The sequence below is a fragment of the Mesoplodon densirostris genome, chromosome 11 (genome assembly GCF_025265405.1).
Source record: "Mesoplodon densirostris isolate mMesDen1 chromosome 11, mMesDen1 primary haplotype, whole genome shotgun sequence".
NCBI lineage: Eukaryota > Metazoa > Chordata > Mammalia > Artiodactyla > Ziphiidae > Mesoplodon > Mesoplodon densirostris.
The window spans coordinates 18,083,894-18,108,803 of record NC_082671.1 but is presented as its reverse complement, the minus strand read 5'-3'; the positions used below and the strand labels follow the sequence as shown (position 1 = coordinate 18,108,803).

The window sequence follows — 24,910 nt, the reverse complement described above, 5'->3', positions numbered from 1 at the left end:
ATAATCATTCAGGACTATATATCTTCCTTTAAAACTTATTTGTATATCTTACAGAATAAAAACATGGCATATTTCAGGCCGGTACCGGTGTGGACGGTGTGGGTCGTGGTCGCGGGTTCTGAGGTTCTCCCCCTCCCCTACTCTCCTCCTTCCCTCCCTTTCCCTTCCTCGACGGCGGTCGGTCGTCCATCGCAGACTCCCTGGCCCGTCCCTAACCCCTTTCTGACCTTGGGGCCACCGGATTGGCCTTTTCCCGTTTCCCGGCCCAACCCCAGAGTCCTTGAGGAGGCGGAGGCGGTGCCACGGAGGCGGGAAAAGACCAGAAGACCCTCGGCTCCCCCGCCAGATCGCCCGGCTCGCAGCCGCCATGGCAATGAGCCAGACGCCGCTTGCTTGCTCGGGCCACACGCGGCCCGTGGTGGATCTGGCCTTCAGTGGCATCACGCCTTACAGCTATTTCCTGATCAGCGCTTGCAAAGATGGTAAACCTACGCTACTCCAGGGAGATACAAGAGACTGGATTGGGACATTTTTGGGTCATAAGGGTGCTGTTTGGGGTGCAACATTAAATAAGGACGCCACCAAAGCAGCTACAGCAGCTGCAGATGTGTGGGATGCTGTCTCAGGAGATGAATGGAGGACCCTGGCTCATAAACACATTGTCAAGACTGTGGATTTTATGCAGGATAGTAATTACTTGTTAACCAGGGGACAGGATACACTGTTACGCATATATGACTTGAACAAACCTGAAGCAGAACCTAAGGAAATCAGTGGTCATACCTCTAGTATTAAAAAGGCTCTATGGTGCAGTAAGCATAAACAGATCCTTTCAGCTGATGATAAAACTGTTTGGTAAGTAATTTTTCTTTAATAATTTAAAGTTTGAAAATTATTTGACCTTAGAGCTTATATTTGAAAGTTTTTTATAACTACTATGTAGGAAGAATCGTGTCTGAACATTACAGCTTTGGCTGCGCAGGGGTGAGATTTTTCTGAAGCTATCCATTTACTGTTATAAACATAGAGCAGAATTCACAAGACAATTAAGACTACTGACACCTTTATAAGCAGATACTCTTAACCCGGGTCAGTGGGCAGTCTGGCCATAGGGTGTCCAGTAAACCCCTGAAATTCTATACACAGTTTTGTGAGCTGACACCTAATGTATTTTTCTGTGGAAAGATAACTATCAGACTCACAAAAATCAAGTGTAAGAACCATTATTTAGAGCAACGCTGAAATTGATTAGATTAGGAGTGTCTTAATAGCACAGTTTTGCTGAATCATTTGGGAAGTATATTTAAAGTATTAATTTTGATTTCACCAACAAGCTACCAAATAATTTGATGTTTTATAGGATCCCAAAATTTCTTAGTATCATCTGTAATTTATGAGTTGGAGTAGAGGTTGTTTTACAATTGTGGTTATTTCACTGGTTAATCTGCAGATGTAATTTAAGCTGTAAGCGTTTTTCTTAAATGAGTAAATACCTCCTTATTGTCCTCTCTTTTTTTTTCTTCAGCCTTTGGGATCATGCTACTATGACAGAAGTGAAATCTCTAAATTTTAATATGTCTGTTAGCAGTATGGAACATATTCCTGAGGGAGAGATATTGGTAATAACTTATGGATGATCTATTGCTTTTCATAGTGCAGTAAGTTTGGACCCAATTAAGTCTTTTGAAGCTCCTGCAACCATCAATTCTGCATCTCTTCATCCTGAGAAAGAATTTCTTGTTGCAGGGGCTGAAGATTTTAAACTTTATAAGTATGATTATAATAGTGGAGAAGAATTAGAATCCTACAAAGGACACTTTGGTCCCATTCACTGTGTGAGGTTTAGTCCTGATGGAGAACTCTATGCTAGTGGTTCTGAAGATGGAACATTGAGACTATGGCAGACTGTGGTAGGAAAAACATATGGCCTTTGGAAATGTGTGCTTCCTGAAGAAGATAGTGGTGAGCTGGCAAAGCTGAAGATCAGTTTTCCAGAGACAGCGGAAGAGGAGCTAGAAGAAATTGCTTCAGAGAATTGAGATTCCATCTCTAGTTCAACTCCTGAAGTTAAGGCCTGAGCATCAGGCAGATGTACACAACTTATGGACTAAAACAAACAGAGAAAAGCATCAGCCTCCAGAGTTACTCTCTGCTTAAGGAAAACATGGGCAGTAAATAATGAGGAATATGAATTAGCTCCAGTGCTGGAACTAACCAACTTGGTGATACCTATAAGTGAAAACACAGGAGTTGACCAGCTGAAGGCAGATGGAGTTATGCTCTTGTAGTACGATAGTCAGTTGTCTTTTTACTGAATATGTGCAAACCAATATCCAATTTCTCTTATTACAGGTAGATTTCTTGTAGCTGTTTATGTTATTATGAAGAGGGAAAATATATTGGCCTATTTTTCTGACTTTTCCCTTAAAGCAGAAAGCCATTTTTTTTTGCTTTAGTTATAAAGAAAAGGGGGAATACATGATAAAGTAACTGGTTTGATTTCTCTTTCATTGCACACTGCTTCTGAACATCTAATTGTTTTTAGTTGTCTAAATAAAATCCCTCTAAAACAAACAAACAAACAAAAATGGCATATTTCAAAAGAAAATTCTAAATAGGAGAAAAATAAGAACAGATGCTACTTTAAAATAGTTATTTATAAATCCATTTAATCTTTGAAATAAGAAAAATGACCCTCATGAAAAGCAACTCTTTAACAAAAGCTATCTTCAAATTAAAATCAGCTTGAGCCAATTTTCCACAAAGAAAAATGTGGAAATAATTAATAATTATTATTAATAATGAGAGTTTTCTCACATCTATAAAGCCAAACAACAGTGTAAATACCACAGTAATACAACATCATTAAGAATATCAATTTTTTAACTATAATATCAGTTTTCACTTAAGGTATATAGGTGCTATACCAGTATTTTATAAAGGGACACAGATACACATGTTTAATTCTTTAAATGTCATTTCCTACTGTTTTATAGATTTCTAAAGTATTAAGTTATACATGTGATTTTTCTAATCAAGTTTTACTCGTAAGAAAATACATTATACTGTACTTCAGTACCAGAGGAGTCAGAAACACTGAAATTCCACAAAAAATTAAACTATTTTTTTATATTTACTATTTGCTTTCCTTCATGTATTGAATAGTTACTAAGAATGTAGATATAATGCTAGATGCATGGAAATCACATGGAAGCAATTTTTAAACAACTGTAATTTTACAAAAACTAAAACTCTAAACTTAAGTACTCCAAAAGCAATTAAAAATTTAATCCCGAGCAACAGAGTCTTTGAGTTGTAAGGAACAGGGGAGTGCAGAAATATCTTCCTGCATGTATCCAATCTAACAAATTAGGCCCAATAACACTGCCAACCCCTTTCTTTACCTGGGAACCTTGGCAACCAGGCACAGGACATAACAAAAGACCTCATCTTGCTAGATTTAGAGCTACTACATTTATAGACTAAGAATACCTACTACCTTTGCAGATTAAGAATACAAAGTAGGGCTTCCCTGGTGGTGCAGTGGTTGAGAGTCCGCCTGCCGATGCAGGGAACACGGGTTCGTGCCCCGGTCTGGGAAGATCCCACATGCCGCGGAGCAGCTGGGCCCGTGAGCCATGACCGCTGAGCCCGCGCGTCCGGAGCCTGTGCTCCACAACGGGAGAGGCCACAACAGTGAGAGGCCCGCATACCGAAAAAAAAAAAAAAAAAAGAATACAAACTAATCCTATCTCCTGCCTCCACTGCCTTTCTAAAAATCCAGCCATTTAACTGGAGTATAATTACTTAGTTGCCAAAAAAAAGCTGTCAGTGAATACGTATTCTGAGCCTAGCCATGTACAAATAAAAAAAAAAAAAGGAAACAAGATTAAGTGTCTGCTAGACACTTGGCACTTTGGTAGATACTGTAAGCAAATTATCTTAAAACTAAATAATAACCTTATGAAGTAGGACCTGCAATCCCCACGCCACAGATGAAAAAGGCTCAGAGTTGCTAAACAACTTCCCCTATGTCACACAGACGGCGATCAGCAACTGCCTTGACCCCAAACCTTGTGTTATAACAGCGTTAACTCCTGACACCAGTAGGGCAGAGAAGATGCTTAAGACAGGATGTCTATGACGTGGTCAGGGAAATAAGACCACACAACAGAGCAAGGAAATGCTGAAGTGTGAGGGGCTAGGAAGGCAAGTTCCAGTAAATGAGAATGAGCTGCATAGGTTCAGGAGGTTTGGGGAAAGAGGTGGGTCTGGAAATAGGGCATGAAGGATGAACAGGCTTTTAGGAAGTGCAGGCTAGAAATTAGGTCATCCTGAGGGCTGGCAGAGGATAAAGGTGGGAAGGAAGCTGGCGGGCTCCCAGGAAACGGCGTGGACACCGACCACAGTGCACACAAAGAGAGCGAGTGAGGCCTGGACAACCCCAGAAGTAGACCCTCCCGTGAGAGAATCAACGAAAAATGATGTAACAAAGATGGAGAGAAAATTCCTGCAGAGACAAAGGAAGGATTAAGAAGAAGTCGTGGTCTAAGGAGCCCGGATCATACTTCCTATTTCTCCTCTCCCATTTCCTCGATCACTTCTCTCTCTCCTTCGCTCCAAATTCAAAGCTTTACACAGAAAACCTAACTGTATATTCATCCTCCAAATACAAGTTTGTCAGAATAAGAAGAAGTGTTGGGGAAAGAGAGGAAGGAAGCCAGCAGAAAACTTTGTCTGTGATGGGCTTCCCTGGTGGTGCAGTGGTTGAGAGTCCGCCTGCCGATGCAGGGGACACAGGTTCGTGCCCCGGTCCGGGAGGATCCCACATGCCGCAGAGCGGCAGGGCCCGTGAGCCATGGCCACTGAGCCTGCGCGTCCGGAGCCTGTGCTCCGCAACGGGAGAGGCCACAACAGTGAGAGGCCCGCGTACCGCAAAAAAAAACAAACAAACAAACAACAAAACAAAAAACCAAAAACTTTGTGAATCAGCAAGCAGTAGGAACCCATTAGCAATTCTTCATCAGGCATTAACCAGTAGACAAATACATATTCTTCAGAAAGGATGTATGTGCTAGTTTCCAACACCCACCCACCCCCCCTGCAAAAAAATGTATAGGCTGCACGGATGTGGATGAGCAATGGTGCTTGGCAGGTAGTCAACAGCTCAAGGCATATGAACCATGCCTCTTAAGGAAAATAATTTAGATATACACAAGTAAGGTGATCTGAGGTTGACAGGTCAAAGAGTTAAACCTTTAAGCATGGAGATTTCCATTAAAGAAATACTAGTCAAGCCAAATTAGTATTTCTCCGTAAGACAAACAGTACATTTCAATACATTTATTTTGTAACCAATAAATCGATAAAAACTATGTAATGAGTGTCTATCATGCATGTAGTACTTTATTAAGTTCAATTCAGGATAAAGAAAAAATTAAGAGATGTGGTTCCTACCTCAAGGAAACTACAGTATTATATTTTTAACTTGGAAATCACCCAAGTTGTCTCATTCCTGTTCTGTATGTACAATTATATGGCTTCCTACCTAAGTGTGATTTTATTAAGTCCAGGACCCAATTAGTTTGAAGCAGGATGAAGCTCCAAAATTATAATTAAGTCACTTTTGCCAAAAGTTAACTCAGTAAAAGTGGGGGAGAAAATATTTCCCCTCTGAAACAAAGTAATAAACCTAATGAACTTATTAAAAGAAACAAAATTGTTATTAAATTATCACTGGAGTTTAAGAAAATAACACATATTCCTATTAATATGGCATACGATTTCTCTAGTTTAGTTTCTCCCAAAATTCTACCACTAGAATGCTCAGCCACCCTACATTTTTCTGTCTCTTAAATTATTCTTTTGCAGGAATCCAGCCAAATGATGTCATGTTAGATATGCAAACTTACCTGCCAAAAAGGGAGAAATTCCAGGAAAAGCCTTTGAAAGGAAATAGTACATTAGGGAGTTCAAGTAGAAAGCTAAATATTGAACTTTGACTAAATTATTAAATTTCAGAGTTAGAAAATGAAAATAAAAATTAGAGTGCCTACCATGTATCTGGTCTCTCTCTTGAAATAGATATATCTAAAAACAGCTATATATTTATATAATTGAGATTAAATTTCTGATTATCCCAAAAAATGTAAATAAAAAATTATTAGAATTGATAGTCCTCACTTTTTTTGTTGTTATTTAAAGCTCAGATTTGAAATAGCCCTGAAATAAAAATGACAAGTGATATTTTGTCTTATAAAAAAAGACAAAATTTAGGTTGTCATACTTCTAATTTCCTTCTTTATCACAGAACTATCATTTTGAGCATTCTGATGTTGTGTCTTCATTTCCTTAAGGAAACAACTCCAACGAACTCTTCCACTCATAACACAGCTGTAAATTCAGCTGTAATGGAGAAAAGGCCCCTGAATGGTAAGTACAACTGTGGTCACAGATCCTAAACTCTGCCCTACAAGGGAAAGATGTCTGTTCACCCTCAGGCCTCCATCTAGAGCTCACTGACTACAATTGTGAATAAATAAGGCCATCAAGTTAACAAGCGTGGTTAAGTGCTCTCCCTGCAAACTTACAGTTCTTCCTTGCAGCAGAATCAAAGATATCTGCTAAACACTTAGGATAGCTAACTATCAGGGAGGGAATAAAAGTTTAAAGAGGCACCCATAACAATATGGAAGCATGGCAGGTTAAGACATTGACCATCAAGAAAATATCTCTATAAACATTTTAATGGTCTCTGAGGATGTTATTGTACTGCTGCATTTTAAGATAATTCAAGTTGATAATGAAGACCTTGAGCTTGCGAGAAAAATTTTAATTAAAGTCAGTGTGTGCTATGTACACACCCACACACTAAGAAAATGAAATAAATAAATTTGGTTCCCACTTTACAGCAACGATAAAAATCCATGTGATGGCATTCCTTAAGAAGAGAGAAAAATAAGCCACTACTCTACAATGAGTAGGAGTTACATGTTATCTCTCTATTCCTATATAACTTTCTTTCAACAAATAATTTGCATTAATATAGAAAACAGTTTTCCTTTTTGGAGCTTTAAATATAATATTTAAAGCTTGTATTTCCCCAAAAATGTGCTGACCCAGAGTGTCACATTATAAAGTGCTTAACTCTGATAGCTCAGAGTTAGGATCATATCAACGTAAATCTGTGCCTCTGAAGAGCTATTCTCTTACAACTAGGACATAGACCTATTTTTCAAGTCAGCATCAGAAAATACTTAATTTTTATATCCAGAAAAAAACAAAATCTCTAATTCGAAAAGATACATGCACCCCAATGTTCACAGCAGCACTATTTACAATAGCCAAGACATGGAAATAACCCAAGCACCCATCACAGACAACTGGTTTAGGAAGATGTGTTATAGAAATACAGTGGAATATTACTCAACCATAAAAAGAAGAAATAATGCCATTTGCAGCAACATGGATGGACCTAGAGAATATTATACTTAGTGAAGTAAGTCAGACGAAGACAAATACTATATGATATCATTTACCTGTGGAATCTAAAAAATAATACAAATGAATCTATATACAAGACAGAAATAGACTTAGACATAGAAAACAAACTTAACCGTTATCAAAGGGGAAAGGAAGGGAGAGACAAATTAGGAATGTGGGATTAACAGATACAAACTACTATACATAAAATAGATAAGCAACAAGGATTTACTGTATAGCACAGGGAACTATATTTAATATCTTGTAATAACCTACAATAGAATATAATCAGAAAAAATATATATACATATACATAACTGAATCACTTTTTGCTGTACACCTGAAACTAACACAATATTGTAAATCAACTATACTTCAATAAAAAAAGAAAATACTTAATTTTTGATAATACTGTAGAAATAAAGGGAAAATGGAATGTCCATTTTATAAAAAGAAAAACAGGCCAACTATGAATGGTTGGGTCAAAAATGTTTAATGTGTTTATAATAGAAATTATTAATCTCTATCATAAATTTCTTCCATAAATTTGGAATGATGAAATATTTGTCAAAGTCATCACATTTAAAAATAAAAATACCAATGTCTGGGTACCAACTCAGACCATCAGATCAGAATCTTTGGAGATGGGGCTTGCTTGGTGAATAACTATCTTTAATTTCCTGAAGGTGAGTCCAAGGCACAAACAGGGTCCAGAAACCCTGAATTCAGTTGCCCTGGAGGTCCTTTTAGCTCCAAACTGCTTAACTCAGACTCCCATCTTGCCACTCTCCCAAGAGTAGTACTGACGCAAAGCTCCATAGACACTTCCTGAGCTTATCTCTGTAAACTTCCAAATGCCATCCATAAAATGCAGATAACCACCAAATTCCACCCTATTGTTGTCAAATTTAATAAGGAAAATGTACACTTCTCTAAATTTCCAAGCACTGCCTACGTGTAACTTATGATACTCTCTCATTTGTTGACCCTCTCCATGGCTCTACGATAAACACTGTGGCGCACAGGACAAGCGGGCTCAATTATACACTGACATCCCTCCCATGCCAAGGACCTCAATCTCACTTATAAAAATATTTACAATCCAAGGTGGAAAATATAAGTGCCATTAGAAAGTAATTGGTACAGTGCTATGGAGACTCAGGAAGGAGAAAGAACTTTCAACTGGGATCATCAGAAAATGCATCAGGAAGCAGGTAGAAGATGGGTAAATTTTTCATTTACATCGATTGAAGATCAGGTTAGAGAGATGGGCATAATGTGATAACAGGAATAGAATCAAAAAATAGAGATTCCCCCTATCCATTAAACCATTGATGTCTCTAATGAAAAAAGAAAAAATAGAGACCTATATACATATGGGAAGAGAAGGAGAGAGAGGGAGAGAGAAGGTGGCAGGGCGGGAGGGGACGTGAGAGCACGCAAGATCATGCTGTAGGCAATTCAAATAAGCTAGAAAATTGATGTGACAAAGGAAGCAAGCAGTTTGAAAAGGCTGAAGGGTAGGAAGAGCAGATGAGAGACGGTCATGAATGCCAAATTTAGAGGTGTTCACTTTATTTGAAAGGCAACTAAGAATTACAAACTGCTTTTTATCAAAGGATTGATGTGATTTTTACATTAGCATTCGACAAAACTACTGTCGTGAGTAGAGTTGACCATGGGGAAGATACAGTGCAACAGTGCAAGGGATGAATGAACATTCAGAAAGCAAGGGGGTGGGAAAATCAGTTCAGAAGCTCCCACAATAGTCCATTCAAGTATGCTGTGCCCATAAACTAGGACAGCAAGAGTAGAAAAGGAAGGGAAGGGCTTGACATAATGATTATCACTTTGAAGAAAGTTATACCCTGGAAATTCCGGTGATGCCTTTGCTGTCTAGTGCAGTGGAAACAGGAAGCCTTCAGAGTCAGACAGAAGTGGACTCAAATCCAGGCTCTGCATCTGATAAACGGTAAAATCTTGGGTAAGTTACTTAACCTCCATGAGCTTCAGACAGGAACAATAATAGGTATCTCTAATGCTGTAATGAGAATGAGTTGTGATATCTGAAAAATGCTTAGCATACTGGGGGGAAATTAATAATACGGAAGACAGCAAACCAGTAAAAGAAACAAAACTGGGGATTAAGATATTAACAATTTTAAGGAGTCAATGAGCTTTTATACCAGAACTCAGCTACCATCCTCCACATTCGTTAGCATCTGGCTGTCCCTCTCCTTCAGATATCAGGAGACATTCTCCAGTATCTCCCTGGTTCAAGGTACCTGCTCCTTATTTTAAAAACAGAGTTCAGGCAGACACATGACAGAACACAGAAACAGTTCTCCAGAAGGTAAAATGATACCTACAAGCTTGCTCTTGATTTCACTTGTGTTTGGGACAGAGAAAGGATCAGTGTTCAAAGTATCTACTGATGAATGTCTCAAAGCAGAAGTGAACATGATGGGACTCAGGGAGAATTGTACAGACAAGGCAAGTGGAGGATTCTGACAAAGCTTTTAAACTAGACAATGAATGTGCTCTTCCCTTTGTCCAATTCAATCATTGTTAAACAAAAATTTTCCCTCATTTGGAATGACAAGACTGAAAATTAAGATGAATACACCATTGAGTGTTTAAAGCAGGCTTCAAAGAATATTTGTAAAAGGAGTGCCAAATATGGTGAAGCCATCTTTACAACAGTTATGAACTCAGAATACTGGTATACTGGTTTTATAGATGAAAAATGTAATTTATCTCCTCCTGTTGGAAAACAATAGAGAAAAGCAAAGCATGAATGCTCTTGAAACAAATGTGCTATTTCTGTCCATAGTTTTATTTATTAAGAGAGGTTTCTTTGCTTCTATAGTAGAAAACAACTAAAATCATAGTATTTTGCAGCTTTTTGAATCAACTATTAAAATAGTCTGAATCCTATATGCAATGACCAGCCAAGCAATAAAATTTCAATTTTAACCCCAAGTTTACAGGTTCTAATTACTGTGCTAAAACTGTCCCATGTATGCATTTTATTCTCTTCCTATAATCTTTCATCGTTCCATGAGGAGACGACTGATTAGGATCAGTTTGGGGAAAGTGTCCTCGTTAAATAAATGCAGTTAGGTCACCCGCATTTGCTGTAGCTCCTTTGTCAGCTTGATGGTTTTACATAAAAGGTTTATGTTACTACCATTTTTTAAGTCACATAAAAATCTTCTTATCTGTACACCCATGTTCATAGTAGCATTATTTACAATAGCCAAAAAGTGGAAGCAGTCCAGCTATCTAGCAATGGATAAGCAAAATGCTATCTACACATGAAATGAAATATTATTTAGCCTTAAAAAAGAATGAAATTCTGACACATTCTACATTAGATGAATATTGAAGACTATAGGCTCAGTGGGATAGGCCAATCCAAAAAAAAAAAAAAAAGACACACACAAATACTCTATGATTCCACTTATATGAGGTACCTAGAGTAGTCAAATTCGTAGACACAGAAAGAAAATTGCTGGTTACCACGGGGGCTAGGGAGAGATGGGAATGGGGAAGAGTTATTATTTAATGCATAGAGAGTTTCAGTTTGGGAAGATAAAAAAGTCTGGAGATGGATGGCGGTGATGGCTGCACAACAACGTGAATGTACTTAATGCCACTGACTGTACAATTAAAAATGTTTAAAATGGTAAATTTATGTGACGTCTATGTCACCAAAATTTTTCAAAATACAATAAAATCTTCCTCTAGCTAGCACTGAAACTTCTTAGAGATACTGGAGCTCTAGGAATGAATGAGTAAAGAAAAGTTTGGGTTCCAGGATAATATGTCCAATCTTTGATGCTAAACAAACTTGTCCACATGTCTACTTTCATTCCCTTAATTTATGCATTTAAGAATCATTGTTCCCTCATAGACTTGGAATGAAGACCACTAAAAGAAAAGGCATTTAGCAGCCTACATCATTTTAGGGAATGCAGAGAAACCTAGAGTACAAAGTAAGTACAGTTCTTTAGATGGTCCTCTTTCTTCTTTTACAAAAACATTAGGCTTTTTAGAACTCAGAGACTCAGTACAGATTTTCAAAACAGTATTGGCAGGATTATCAGAATAAAAGTATTGGAGGTAGACATAAACGAATCAACTGATGACACAGAGTAAGGCACCTGAGATGTCTAAATTAAGAAAATAAAATAAGGTATTTTTATTACCATAGTATCACTAACAGTAAAAAAAAAAAAAAAAAAAGTGAAATAACAGTAAAGGTTTTGCAAGTGGGCTCCTCCAGAATAAAACTAAGTTCCTTCTCCCAGGCTCCCCCCCCCCCTTCTTTACCCATAGGCTACCAGGTATTTTCCTACTTCCTTCTAATTTGGTTTAGCCTTAGTAATTACTCATTTAGAAAGAGACGTAAGAGTTTCTGCTCTGGTCAAAAAAAAAAAAAAGTTGTTAGAATTGGATAGAGATGGCCGGCACTCCTGAAAAAATGGGCATTCTCACAGACAAATGGATATCAGGAAGTTTCTATAGAATGAATTAAAGATTTGATTAAAGTTCCATAAGTATTCACCAAATCCTCTACTTGTTCTAGACCTCCCCATATTTAATCAATACGCTTGTGAACAACATTCCTTCACTGGCATTCATTTGAAACCTCATCTTTTCCAGAAGTGTTAAAATTAGCTTTGTTGGCATTTAAGAAAATGCGCTGATTCTCCTTTTCACTGAATTGCCTATTTTAATCATTTTGAATTAATGAGTACAGTTTACAGGCCATCTTTAAAATGAATACCCCGTACGCAATTCTCTCTCAGTCAATTCCTAAAACACCTCTATGGGGTAGTTTCTTTTTACATTATTTTTATATAACAAAACCTAAACTTTAGAGATTCAGCATTATAATTTACCCAAAGCCAGACAGTTAATACATGGCAGGGCAGGGATTTGAATAATTCTAGGCCTTCTGACCACTTTATAGTAGTCAATATTCCTTTTAAACTACAGCAAGCAGAACTGGTCAAAATGCTACAAATGCAGGAGGAGAATTCTGGAAATTATGCTACCAAAACCACATCTCACAAGACAGCTCGTAAGAGGCAGACAACTCACTGAACTTAGAGCCACTCAACCCTTAGTATTTATTCTTTATTTAAACAGGAATTAGATAATGGTCTAAACTCCCTCATCACAAAATTATATAATTATTTCTAAAACCAAATTTATAGGAACTTAATTTCTCCTGTTAAATTTAATATTCTTATTTTTTTCCCACTGTCTAAATCTAGCACAGCTTGATATTTATATCCAATCACCGAAACTATGATCTATACCTTCCAGTTTCAGAAAACCAGAAATTTAATAAATATGTTTCCTATGTATTTTATTCAAGACCTTAATAAACTGCTGAAGAAGATCAGGAAAGGAAAGCATCCTGGCTTTAGACATTCAAGTTATAAATTCTCCTGTCCTCTCTTTTACTCACCACCCAGACCAAATTTCACGGGCTTCACTGACAGCACCACATGCCAAAACAGAAGATAAAGGCATCAATATGACCAGTTTTATCACTCCAGTAAAATTTTAATGGGTCCTACAGCTTCACCACTTTTAGAAAGGTGACTACAGGGGGAAACCAACTAACAGAGATAAATTAGCAAAATGGGAAACTCTGTAAATTAGAAGAGGTATGTTTTAAGAAGTATATTTTTCAACATTTATATTGGGAAACTCTGAGGGTTTTGTTAAAATGTTTGCAATGCTTGCTTTCTTAATTACAAAAAGAGTATAGGCTTTTTGAAAAAAACTATTTAATAGAAGAATGTAAATTTTTTTAAAAAAGAGAAAAGATCCTTTTTTCTTTTGAATAAATCCCACTGGTAATTTGTGTTATTAATTTGGCATTTTTAAATGTTTGTTTCTTGTCTTGAAGATTGCATTATCATAGATCTTTCAGGTTGTCAAGTATTCTTTTCTAGTTCTTCAGATACACAGAGATAGAGATATATAGACAGGGATTCATATATTTAAAGACTACATTGCTTCATTAAATTGAAGAGAAATCCTTATGATTCATTCCCCAAAAATCATCTCTATTGATAATATCTCTACTATCTCATTCGCTATAAAACCATATAAATACCACACTACCAATCCCAAATTACTCTCTAAACATAACAGTGGCTACCATTTATTAAATGTGTCATATCTTCCAGGTTACAAATAGGATTTCATTTACCAGATCAAGCCTGTAAGGTAGATTTTATTATCCATATTTTACAAATGAATATATTCAGTCTCAGAAGGATTAATCATTTTATGAATACTTATAAATATTTAAGGTCAGACAGCTAATAAGTGGCTGAAGTAAATATTGGAACACAAATATGACAACAAATCCTGCATCTTAATCACTGTACTGTACTTGAATCCCTCCATCAATAGATCTTGCTATCTGGCTATCTTCACACTTAGAATAAAACAAATTAAAATTCAACTTCCATTTATTTCATCCTCCTGTCCATATGGAGTATTAATAAAAATAAATGCACAGTACTCTAAAGTTTTTCTCAATCTGGGCACTATTGACATTTTGGGTTAGATAATTCTTTGTTTGGGGGTCTGTCCCATGTATTGTAGGATGTTTAACAACATTCCTGGACCCTGCCTACTACGTGCACCTTGGTAGCACCACCCTCCTCAAAGTCCTGAAAACTAAAAATACCCTCAGATTTGGCCAAATGTCCCCTGGGGGCAAAATTAGCCCCCGTTGATAACCAATGCAATACTCTATTTAAAACTTTGGAAACCCAGAGTAAGCAGAATAACTGACTCAAGTTCTGATATATTTACATTTAAAAGTATTTCTTCCACGAAAATTGTAATTATAGAATTTGGCACTTCTGGAGGAATATGTAGAATTCTACACAATCAAAGTGCTTTTCTGAGAGCTCATATATTACACAAATCAATATTTAACTAAATTAGGTTAAAATATTTCAGGTGCAACTCTTTAGTGGTCCATTTCATTCCAATGTTAAATAAAGTAAACCTTCATTTATTGCCCAAAGTGGCACAAAGAGGTTTATTATTTATTCCAACTCATGAAAAAGTAATTCATACCATCTCTAATGAAGAGATATCCTTTTAGAACATTCAATGTTCTAGCTACTCTCTGCCCCATTTTTTATGATTTCCCTGTAAGTTACAAGCATGAACTCATAAACTATAGAAAATAAATAATGAAGCATAACTTTATGGGGAAAAAATTATGAAAATAGTCTGCCGTTCAAGGTTAGAAAACCAGTAATTAAAGTCAAAAGTAAAACCAAATGACCTGTAAAAATCAAGGCAAACATTGCCTCTTGCAAGAATATTTCACTGATGTCAAATGAAACTCCTGAAAAAGGCCCTTCCTCTAAACTATATTTATTTAAATCTCTCCTAACAGGAACTTTGTACAAGAAAGTAAATGCTCACTTGGTCCACAAATTAGGTTCATGCCCTTCTTGGATTAAGTCTATAGAGCTGTGATTTGCAAACCTTTTTTTTTTCTCACTTCAACATACCTGATAGATGTGACACACACATCAGTAACTGTGGCTCACTACAGCATTGATTCAAGATGTGGGGAATTCTCCCTAGAGAGAACGTATCAGAAACAAGGGCAGGTTAGAGTTTGAAAAAACCTACCCTGTGATAATCACCTTTGTAGAAGACAAAGGGCCATTGTTTCTGCCATCTCAAAGAGCAGGCCTAGGATGAAAAGTTCATTTCACCACTGACAGTACCATCTTATGTGGATAATATTTTCAAAAGCACCCATAATTTGGTGCATCAAATCTCCAGCCTTCCTTTGCCAGCTATATTTTAGACCTATATGGGGTGATAGTTATAAATCTGTCAAATTGTTTTAATATTTGTATTAAGTATTATGTACAAAATCATGTCATATTGCCGTACTGGTTCTTTTCCTACCTTTGTGTGTTGTTTTTCCTTTTTTAGCTAGACAAGTTAATTTTTTTTAATTTTTATTTTATATTGGAGCATAACTGATTTACAATGTTGTGTTAGTTTCAGGTATACAGCAGTGATTCTAGCTATGGTTTTGTACTAAGGAGAACCTTAGGCATTATTAAACTTGCTTCAGATTTCTATTGTGTTAAAGATCTATTTTGAATGAAGACCATGTAGGTAAATGGAACTACTTAATTCCCTAAAAACTGACCAAGTTTTATATACAGTGTTTCTTCCTCCCACTTTCCACTATTCTAGCCATACATAAATCACCAAAAGATACTTAATACAGCAAAAATGTTGGCTTTTTTCCTTGTTTTCATCTGAATCAAACAACAGGAGAGGGTTCAAAGTATCAAGCATACAACACAGATAGAGCTTCATGTTAACTCATGTGATGGTCTTCAAAGTTGTCGCTAACCAAAAATTAAATATATAGATTATTTTATTGACAAAAAAAAAACAAATTCAGTCTTAGTATGTGTTAAGGGTCTTCCTATCTAAATGAGTGGTGTGTAGGTAGGTCTGTGACAGAATCACACAGCTTCCTCCTGATCACCCACATTTTGATAAGGTTTAGGTTTAGGACTGGTGTTTGGGCAAGTATACGCTGTAAAAAAAAAAAAAGATGCATAAATTATTTTGGTACAAAAAGGTGACAGTCACACTCTGCTTTGTTCCAGTTAGACCACATCTAAACTACTGTACAAGGTTCTGGACTTCTCCAAAAAGAGAGGAGGAGAGGGGAGGGAGGGAGACGTGAAATGGCGTGGAAGGGAACTTAGCTCCCCATCAGGGTAGTGACTAAGCAAAAGCATAATGAGGACCATTTGTTAGGGATTTCATAAATTCGGCTCTACCTTCAATTTCCCTCCAACCCTGTAACAGCAGCAATGCTTTCTAGGAAAAGGAACACATAGAGAAACAAAAGAATTACCCCCAAAACCCACTATGATATATAAGGACAAGTTTAGAAGAATACTGGGAGTGATGAAAATTTTACCAGGTGGGAATCTCCACCAAGTGGGCAAAGACCAGAAATCACACTGCAGTTATAGAAACTTGACCTAGAGTGTGTAGCCTAATTTATATATGTGTAATTATATATAAATTATATTCAATAGAAATATATGCTTATATATGTTAATTATATATATAAATGACAAACATGCAATTATATATTATATAAATATAATAAATATAATGTATAAATTATATATGTTATATATTATATACAGAGACAAACCATTTATATATATATATATAAACAAATCATTATAAGCATCTGGAATAACCCAAGAAAAATATCAAAGTGGAACCCAACCTGATAATTTCACAAGATTAACTGCTCTAGACTATCTAGATCATCTCAACTGATAAAATAATTTTTAATGATCCAGCATTCACTTGTTTCAAGAAAAAGAATCTTGCCCTTGTAGTTTTAAAATGTGATGGGGTTATGACAGTCTATCATGGCAGGGATTCTCAGAGGGTCACCCAGAAGCTGCGGTCTGTACTGACTCTAATCGGTCTATTTCCTTGGTAAGATCAGCACCAGGAGTACAAAGTTGTCTGCCCTGTAAGATTGAGGACCCTATTTAAAGTCTAATCTGAAATAGGGTGACAGCCTTTGTGCTTATTGAAATGGCCAAGGCTACAACCTTTCTGTGTTTGCAGTTGTAGACTGAACACAGGAGGCTTCTGATTCTAAAAAGCCATGTACATACAGAGCAAGGGAACATGGCGAGCAAATCTAACCCTGATACTAATATTTTTGTGAACGAATGAAACTGGGTGCCTTCAGGCAAACAAAAATCACATGAGGTTGTGAAGGCAACACACACAAATATGCCCAAATCAAACCCATACTTCATCCTCCCTTCCTTGCTCAGAACCTAAAACAAACAAAAACTGCTCTTCTGAGGCTTTTTCTCTCAAAGAACCGACAAGGGATTAACCTCCAAAATATACAAACAACACATGCAGCTTAATATCAAAAAAACAAACAACCTAATCAAAAAACAGGTGGAAGATCTAAATAGACGTTTCTCCAAAGAAGACATAGATGGCCAAAAAGCATATGAAAAGCTGCTCAACATTACTAATCATTAGAGAAATGCAAATCAAAACTACAATGAGGGATCACCTCACACTGTCAGAATGGCCATCATCAAAAAATCTACAAACCATAAATGTTAGAGAGAGTGTGGAGAAAAGGGAACCCTCCTACACTGCTGGTGGGAATGTAAATTGGTACAGCCATTATGGAGAAGAGTATGGAGGTTCCTTAAAAAACTAAATATAGAACTACCATATGATCCAGCAATCCCACCCCTGGGCATATATCCAGAGAAAACCGTAATCCAAAAAGATACATGCACCCCAATGTTCACTGCAGCACTATTTACAATAGCCAAGACATGGAAGCAACCTAAATGTCCATCAACAGAGGAATAGATAAAGAAGATGTTGTACACATAAACAATAGAATATTACTCAGCCACAGAAAAAGAACAAAATAATGCCATTTGCAGCAACATGATGGACCTAGAGATTATCACAGTAAGTGAAGTAAATCAGAGAAAGACAAATATCATATGATATCACTTATATGTGGAATCTAAGTTTAAAAATGATACAAATGAACTTGTTTACAAAACAGAAACAGACTCACATATCTCAAAATCAAATTTATGGTTACCAAAGGGGAAACGTGGGGGGGAAGTGATAAATTAGGAGATTGGGATTAACATATACACACTATATATAAAATAGATAATAAGGACCTACTGTATAGCACAGGGAACTCTACTCAATATTCTGTAATAACATATATGGGAAAAGAATCTGAAAAAGAGTGGAGACATATATATATAGACATATATAGATAGATAGATAAAACTGATTCACTTTGCTGTACACCTGAAACTATATACCTGAAACTAACCTAACACTGTAAATCAACTATACTCCAAAAATTTTTTTTTAAAAACAAAAAAGAACAGCATTCACAATCTTTCCAGTTTCCCGGATTCACAACGTTAAGGACTGTTCATGCCCTTTGTTCACACCTGCCACCATCAGTTACTGACTAATCCTGACAATTACAGCTTTTCATTTTCTCTTCAATCACCTTTCCTTTCCACCACCACTGTCCTAAGAAATCTTCAACGTCTGTAACCAGGACTTTTCCAACAGCCTCTTAAATGTCTCCTGTGTCCAGTTTGCCCCCATCTGATACACTGTTATCAAAATCATGTTTAATCTATTCACAGTAGTCGCTGGCTAAAACCCTTTTAAAAACTTTCAGTGCCAAGAAATAATGTTCATCTTCCCCAGCCTAATTCTGAAGACATTTCCGTTTTTCATTCCCCACGCCCAACCTTGTCTGTCTTATCTCTTAAAAACGTCCCACCACCCCCTTCCCTCTTCCCACTACAAAGGCTAGGCTATCTGTTCCACGTGTTGTTTCCAGAACACAACATTGCTCCACACCTGGCATCCAGCTCCAAAACAGGCTTTATCCTATCCCTCCCTCCTTCCCTCTGGAAGTCACGCCCACAGGAGAAAGATAGCAAAACATTCTTTTAAACATCCGTTCTTATTTTCTTTTCTAGATATATTTTTTATATTGTACTAAAGTTCATAATAGCTAGCTTACTATCAACATAAACACATGAAAAAAGTTAAACATAAAAAGAGAAGTCAGGAAGAAAAGGAAGACAGAATATTACCAGAAATCCATGTGAAGAGGGTGATGGTATTTGAGCAATACATTTAGCTATGACCTCTCTGGAGGGCAAAGTTCTCAGGACTTTCTGTATTTTAAAGCATTTATCACTTGCCGCTGGAATCATTTGTTAATGTAGTAGCTTTATTATAAGCTCAGGGAGGGGATGCAAGGGCAGTCCCTTTTGAACCCTCCCCCCAATAATCCCACCCTCTTCAGCATGTTATGGGCACTCTTCAAACCTTCTAGAATAAAAAACATGAACAGTGTCATGTTTCCAAGGGGAATTCTCATAAACCAGAGATCCGCAGTCCCGTCCTAGGAAATAACCATGCTAAAGGTGACTTTCCCACTAGGAACAAGAAGCATTTACCAGTAACTATTGGCACTCTGGTCTTCCTTAGAGCTAAGTTCCCCAGTGTAAATTAATAACCTGACATTCTGATTGATGAGTTATAGTTTTATTATTAGTGTTTTCTCAGCAATGGATAACGCCTGGTTCTATGGAAAAAGTGCATCTCTGGCCTGCAAGGCTGAGAGATGAGCTGCAGCCAAATGCAAACTTCAGTGGCAAACCCCCTCTCCACAGTCCCACCTCAGCCCCTGCCCCACCAGCATCCACCAACCCACAGACACTCAGCAGAGAAATGCCTACCAGTCTCTGTCGCCTTAACTCAACCATCTCAAACAGAATCTGCTAGTGCTAATCTGCTAACTCTCTTTGGATAGAACAGTAAAGACAGGGTACAATGCTTGAGTAAAGGTTATTTTGTTCTGTTTAATTACTTTCTCTGATTCTATCATATTTATTTCTGGAAACTTTTTTTTGGAGGGGTTAAGTGAGACCCACAGTCTCTTTATTTTTTTAGGTAATTATAGAAACTGTTTGATATTCTCAAATTTATTTCCACAGAAATGTATAGTTCTTCAAACGAGAAGACATGTTAATAATCCTAGATGTGGAAGTGATTTGTGATTTGTTACACACTGCTTTCTTTTCCTATTCATTTATTTAAACAAGCAAAAACAAATGGGACACACAAAGTTCCTCAGTCTTAGACAGGAAATGCAAAGAATAATCAACAAATCCTGACAAGCAAGACTGAAATTAATCCATATTATACACAGAGTAGCTCAGATGCAGAAAAAGCAAAATACAGAAGCAACTCATTATATGTCTGCATATGAATTACAGATAAAATTTTAAACTATCCTAAAATTAAAATGCTTATATTTTATTTATATTTTATTTATATACTATGCATAAACTATTAGAAAAATCATACTATGTATTAACAAGTATTTTGGCACACAGACTTCTTTCAAGCCAAAAACAATTTTTTTTAATATTTATTACTTTGAAAAACAATCATTATGAAGTTGGTTTTTATTTGCAACTTTACTGGTCTAATAATCAGCAAGGTAGGCTCAATACTCTGCTTATATATGCGTTATAAAGAATTTCCCCTCCTTGGGCTTCCCTGGTGGCGCAGTGGTTAAGAATCCGCCTGCCAATGCAGGGGACAACAAGAGAAGCCACCATAATGAGAAGGCTGCTCATCACAACTAGAGAAAAGCCCGAGGGCAGCAACAAAGACCCAAGGCAGCCAAAAATAAATTAATTAACTAATTACTTAATTAAAAAAATAATTTTCCCTCCTTATAGAACCCAATTCATTTTCATGTTCATCTCCACATATCACAGTCATGATTAGTTTTGTTTCCACTTTTTAAACAAAAATAGGCCCAAAATCTTTTGTAAAAATTGAAGCATGTTTCAGTACATGTGTACATATTTCAGCACACATGTGTATTTTTTCATAAAACCTTACTTTCAGGTAAAGTTGCAAAAATTGTGTGTATGCCAATTTATAATTACAGGGACACATTTTTCAGGATCACATACCAATTGAGCCTCCAATCTTATAAGAAACTTACACCTTTCCAGCCACCTTGGTGAAGAATTGGGAATGCACATGGACTATACTTCTGAACATGTTTTACCCAGTACTGAACATCACATTACCATTCATAATAATAAAACCACCTGGAGTTCCTATTTCCATGTCTGCAAGTCCAGCAACTAGTACTGGGTAAGTGGCCCTCAAAGTACTCTGTGAACATACGCAGGGGAACAATGTCAAATGACTACATTTCTTTATAAAGTTTTGTTTTTCTGATTATAAAAGAAGTATGCAGGGTTGAAAACGTAGACTCTACAGAATAGAAAAATAAACAAAAATCACCCACGATACCCTCATCCAAACAACAAGAAACATTTTGACTGCTTTCCTTTCTGCGATGCATTTGATTGTTGAGGTGAAAGCATGCCATATACTCCATTTTATTTCCTGATTTCCCTCTCCATTCATCAAAATATTTTCCCATGTGATTAAAAACTCATTTCACAGACTTGAAAATTCCTTATCTTTTGTGGCTTCCAAGCAGCATGGAAAATATTTCATAATCAGATACTAGCCACAATGTGGAGTTAAGCAAACTCTGAAAAGTTACGGTGCAATCAAGCTATCGTAATTTAAATATTTATATAGCACCTATCACTGAAGTGCTCTGTAGGTTGACAAATGGTCTGAGTTAATATGAAAACAAAATAGAAGCATTTCCTCTATAGGAAGGTCTGGGAAATACTGGCAACATGGCTTTAGATAAAAATGGGATTTGTCAGACTACTGAAAGACTAATAAAAAGAGAAAGCCTTGCATTTTCTTTGAAAGGTCTAATTGTTTGCCATATTAAACCTTAGGATATTACAGCATGAGTTATAAAGGTATCTGTTTAAAAGAGAGAGCATGAGGATGACACTTAAGCGTGTTAAAATTATATTTTATTCAAATTTATTTTAAAATTTAAAAGATATTTATATAAGAATAAAATTTCAAAACTAAGTTTTATCAGACCAAATGTTATAAAACCCAGCAAACTAATACTTTATGCAGAGTTTAAGATACTTGATTAGAGTTTCAACATAAGGAGATCTGATGGTTTTCTGGAAACGCCCACAATTTGAATATCTTCTGAAAGGCAAAGACAGAAGGTAAAATTGAAAAGAAGAAGAAGAAAAAAAAAAGGTCAACCCAATCAGATTTTTTTTAAAGCAAGGAATGCTTAATATTAGGCCCCTAAATAAAAGAGAAAACATTAAAGGAACTCTCTCCCTACCTTCCAGGAGATCAGCCAGTCAATGCCAATCTTGGTGGCATTGCCTTCAATAGATATTTACAATCTTCTCTCTAACACTACCTCCTGGTATCATTCCCAATCCTCCCTGGATTACTGCAATAGTCTTCTAACTGATCTCCCTTCTTCCATCCTACCACCTATTTTCACTCAGCACAGATTGCTTGAGAGATCCTACTGAATGTAAGTTTGATCACATCCCTTCTTCACTTAACCCTTCAATGAATGGCTTCTCATTCTGCTTGGAGCACCAGTCTTGCAATTACCCCCACAGCCTATTGATCTACTGGCCCTCCTCATCACCTTTCTGACATCTCCTCCTGTATCACAGAAATGAAAACCAAAAAACTTCCTTTGATCAAGTTGGAGAAGAACATGATTACCCCAAGCAGAATTTCTAAATTGAAACCAATGGTGGTAGAGTGAGATGATACAGGATTCCTGCTCCTGTGGAGGTCAATCCAAAACAACCACCTCACTCAAGACTCAAAAATCATTCAATGGGTGGGAAAATCTGGAAGAAAAGTGGTCTGAGTGTTGAGGCCCTGTGGAAGCTGGTAAAAAGAGCGAGTAGCTACAGGAATATTCTAATGTGGTGAAATCAGCACTCACTGAGGGTCACTGCTGAACTAGCACTGAACTAGCTGCTTTCCATAGATTATAAGCAGGAAGTCCCTATTATTTGAGAATAATGGTCTCATTGGCAAGTAACGAGCAAAAAAGAAGGGTATGACTAGAATGTCACCACAAAAACTTAAGCTAAAAGTTTTGAGAAATAACTTTGTTTCTCAGAACAAAATATGGTGTATAATGGCAGCAAGAGGACAAATCAAGTTGCCGATGGGGTTATATGATACATGATTGCACAACTGACTCAAAGGAGCCATCAGCTATTTTGACAACTTACTGACTCAAAGGAGCCATCAGCTATTTTGACAAACATGTTCAAATCCATTAATTTTCCTAAATATCCCCCTTCATCCTTTGTCACTCACATCTTTTTCTTCTGAAGCACCTGTCACCATCTTTGTCAAATCTTTCTTTTTCCACTGTGAGCTTGTCTGAATCTCCAGGCTCTTCTGTAATTTAACTGTAATTTAAGCAACTGTCTAATATCATTTAACTTAAAACCTGCTTCTTTTGTAGACCTGCAAGTCTATTTTTTTTTATCAAATGCAAAATTGTTTGCATTGTTTTGCATTAAACTTTCTGACATTTACCAACAGCCTTCAATGACATGGCCCTAATGGGTAGGAATATTCTTGTTCAGTCATGGGGTTGGGGCGGGGGGAATGTTTGACAAGAACTAATGTCCATTGTTTCTATTAATTTAATCTTCACACCTTAAGAAGTAGGCTGTAGTATTCCTATGTTACAGATAGGATTATTCAAGTTCAGAAAGTTGAAGGAACTTTACATTATAAAGCCTCAGCCTGTCTCTGTCCAGGGCATATACTCTTTCTACTTAACATTTGTAGGGCAATATATTTTTATTTAAGCTTTGTAACAGCATATGAGCTAAGTGAAGAAATTGTTACTCCTTTCTCACAGAAGAAGAAATTTATCTGCAGAGTGTCAAATAACTTCTCTGAGGTATCCTCAATGGGGAAATCAAAGTGAAAATTTTATGAATGTCATAGGTTGATTAACTATAATCTCTCTGTGTGTCTACGTATGTACGTATATGTGTGTGTTTACATAAATAAATAAGTTTTCCCCATGATACCGAGCCAAGTACTTTTTAACTATTTGCTTAATCAGATTGCAAAAGTCCCAACTTTCTGTCTAGTTTTAGTAGACAGAAGTTTATAGTCCTGTGTTTCTTCACTGAGGCAACAAAAATGCTCTAAAACTCGATTTCTGGACCCTGCTCTACACATAACTAAATCAGAGTTTCTGACCTTAGAACCTAGGAATTTGCATTTTAATAGGCTTCCCAGACCACTTTTATTCACACTAAAATTCGAGAACTATAGCATTGAAGACATATAGCAGCTCTATTTAGAAAGTGCCAGATAATGTGTAATGATAAGTAGGTGAGGTCAGGCCATCTCCTACAAATTCTGAAAGCATCTGAAGGAACTCTATAAATCTACTAATCAGAGGCATTTACTGTTAGAATTCATAAACAAGAGTTTGATTAATATGGCATTATAATAATTACATAAGATTAATTAGTCCCAGGGAAAAAGAAGATAAGAATCCAGGCATATTGAAATACTTAGAAGGTAACAAAGAATCAATGTGAAATAGAGAGAGTCGATCTTAAATAAGATATATTTACTTGCTGGCATTTTTCATCAATCTGGTCACATAAGAGGTAAAAGTTCACACAAGACTGCCCTAACGGTACAGTTATAAGTCAAAGTGATAAATGTGCTAAAGAACTAAAATGTAAGAATCGACGAATTGGAAAGTAATGAATGTCAGGAAAGTTCAGGAATAGCATTATGACCTCTGAAAAATGATCGAAGTGTTTTTGGTCTA

General features: G+C 36.5%; 1 protein-coding gene and 1 pseudogene across 1 annotated transcript in view; one reads left to right on the top strand and one right to left on the bottom strand.

The window, feature by feature from the left end:
* Positions 1-24,910, bottom strand: part of PDE3A (phosphodiesterase 3A) — a 313,671-nt gene that overhangs the window by 276,210 nt on the left and 12,551 nt on the right. The window lies entirely within an intron of this gene.
* Positions 292-2,203, top strand: LOC132498921 (serine-threonine kinase receptor-associated protein-like; annotated as a pseudogene).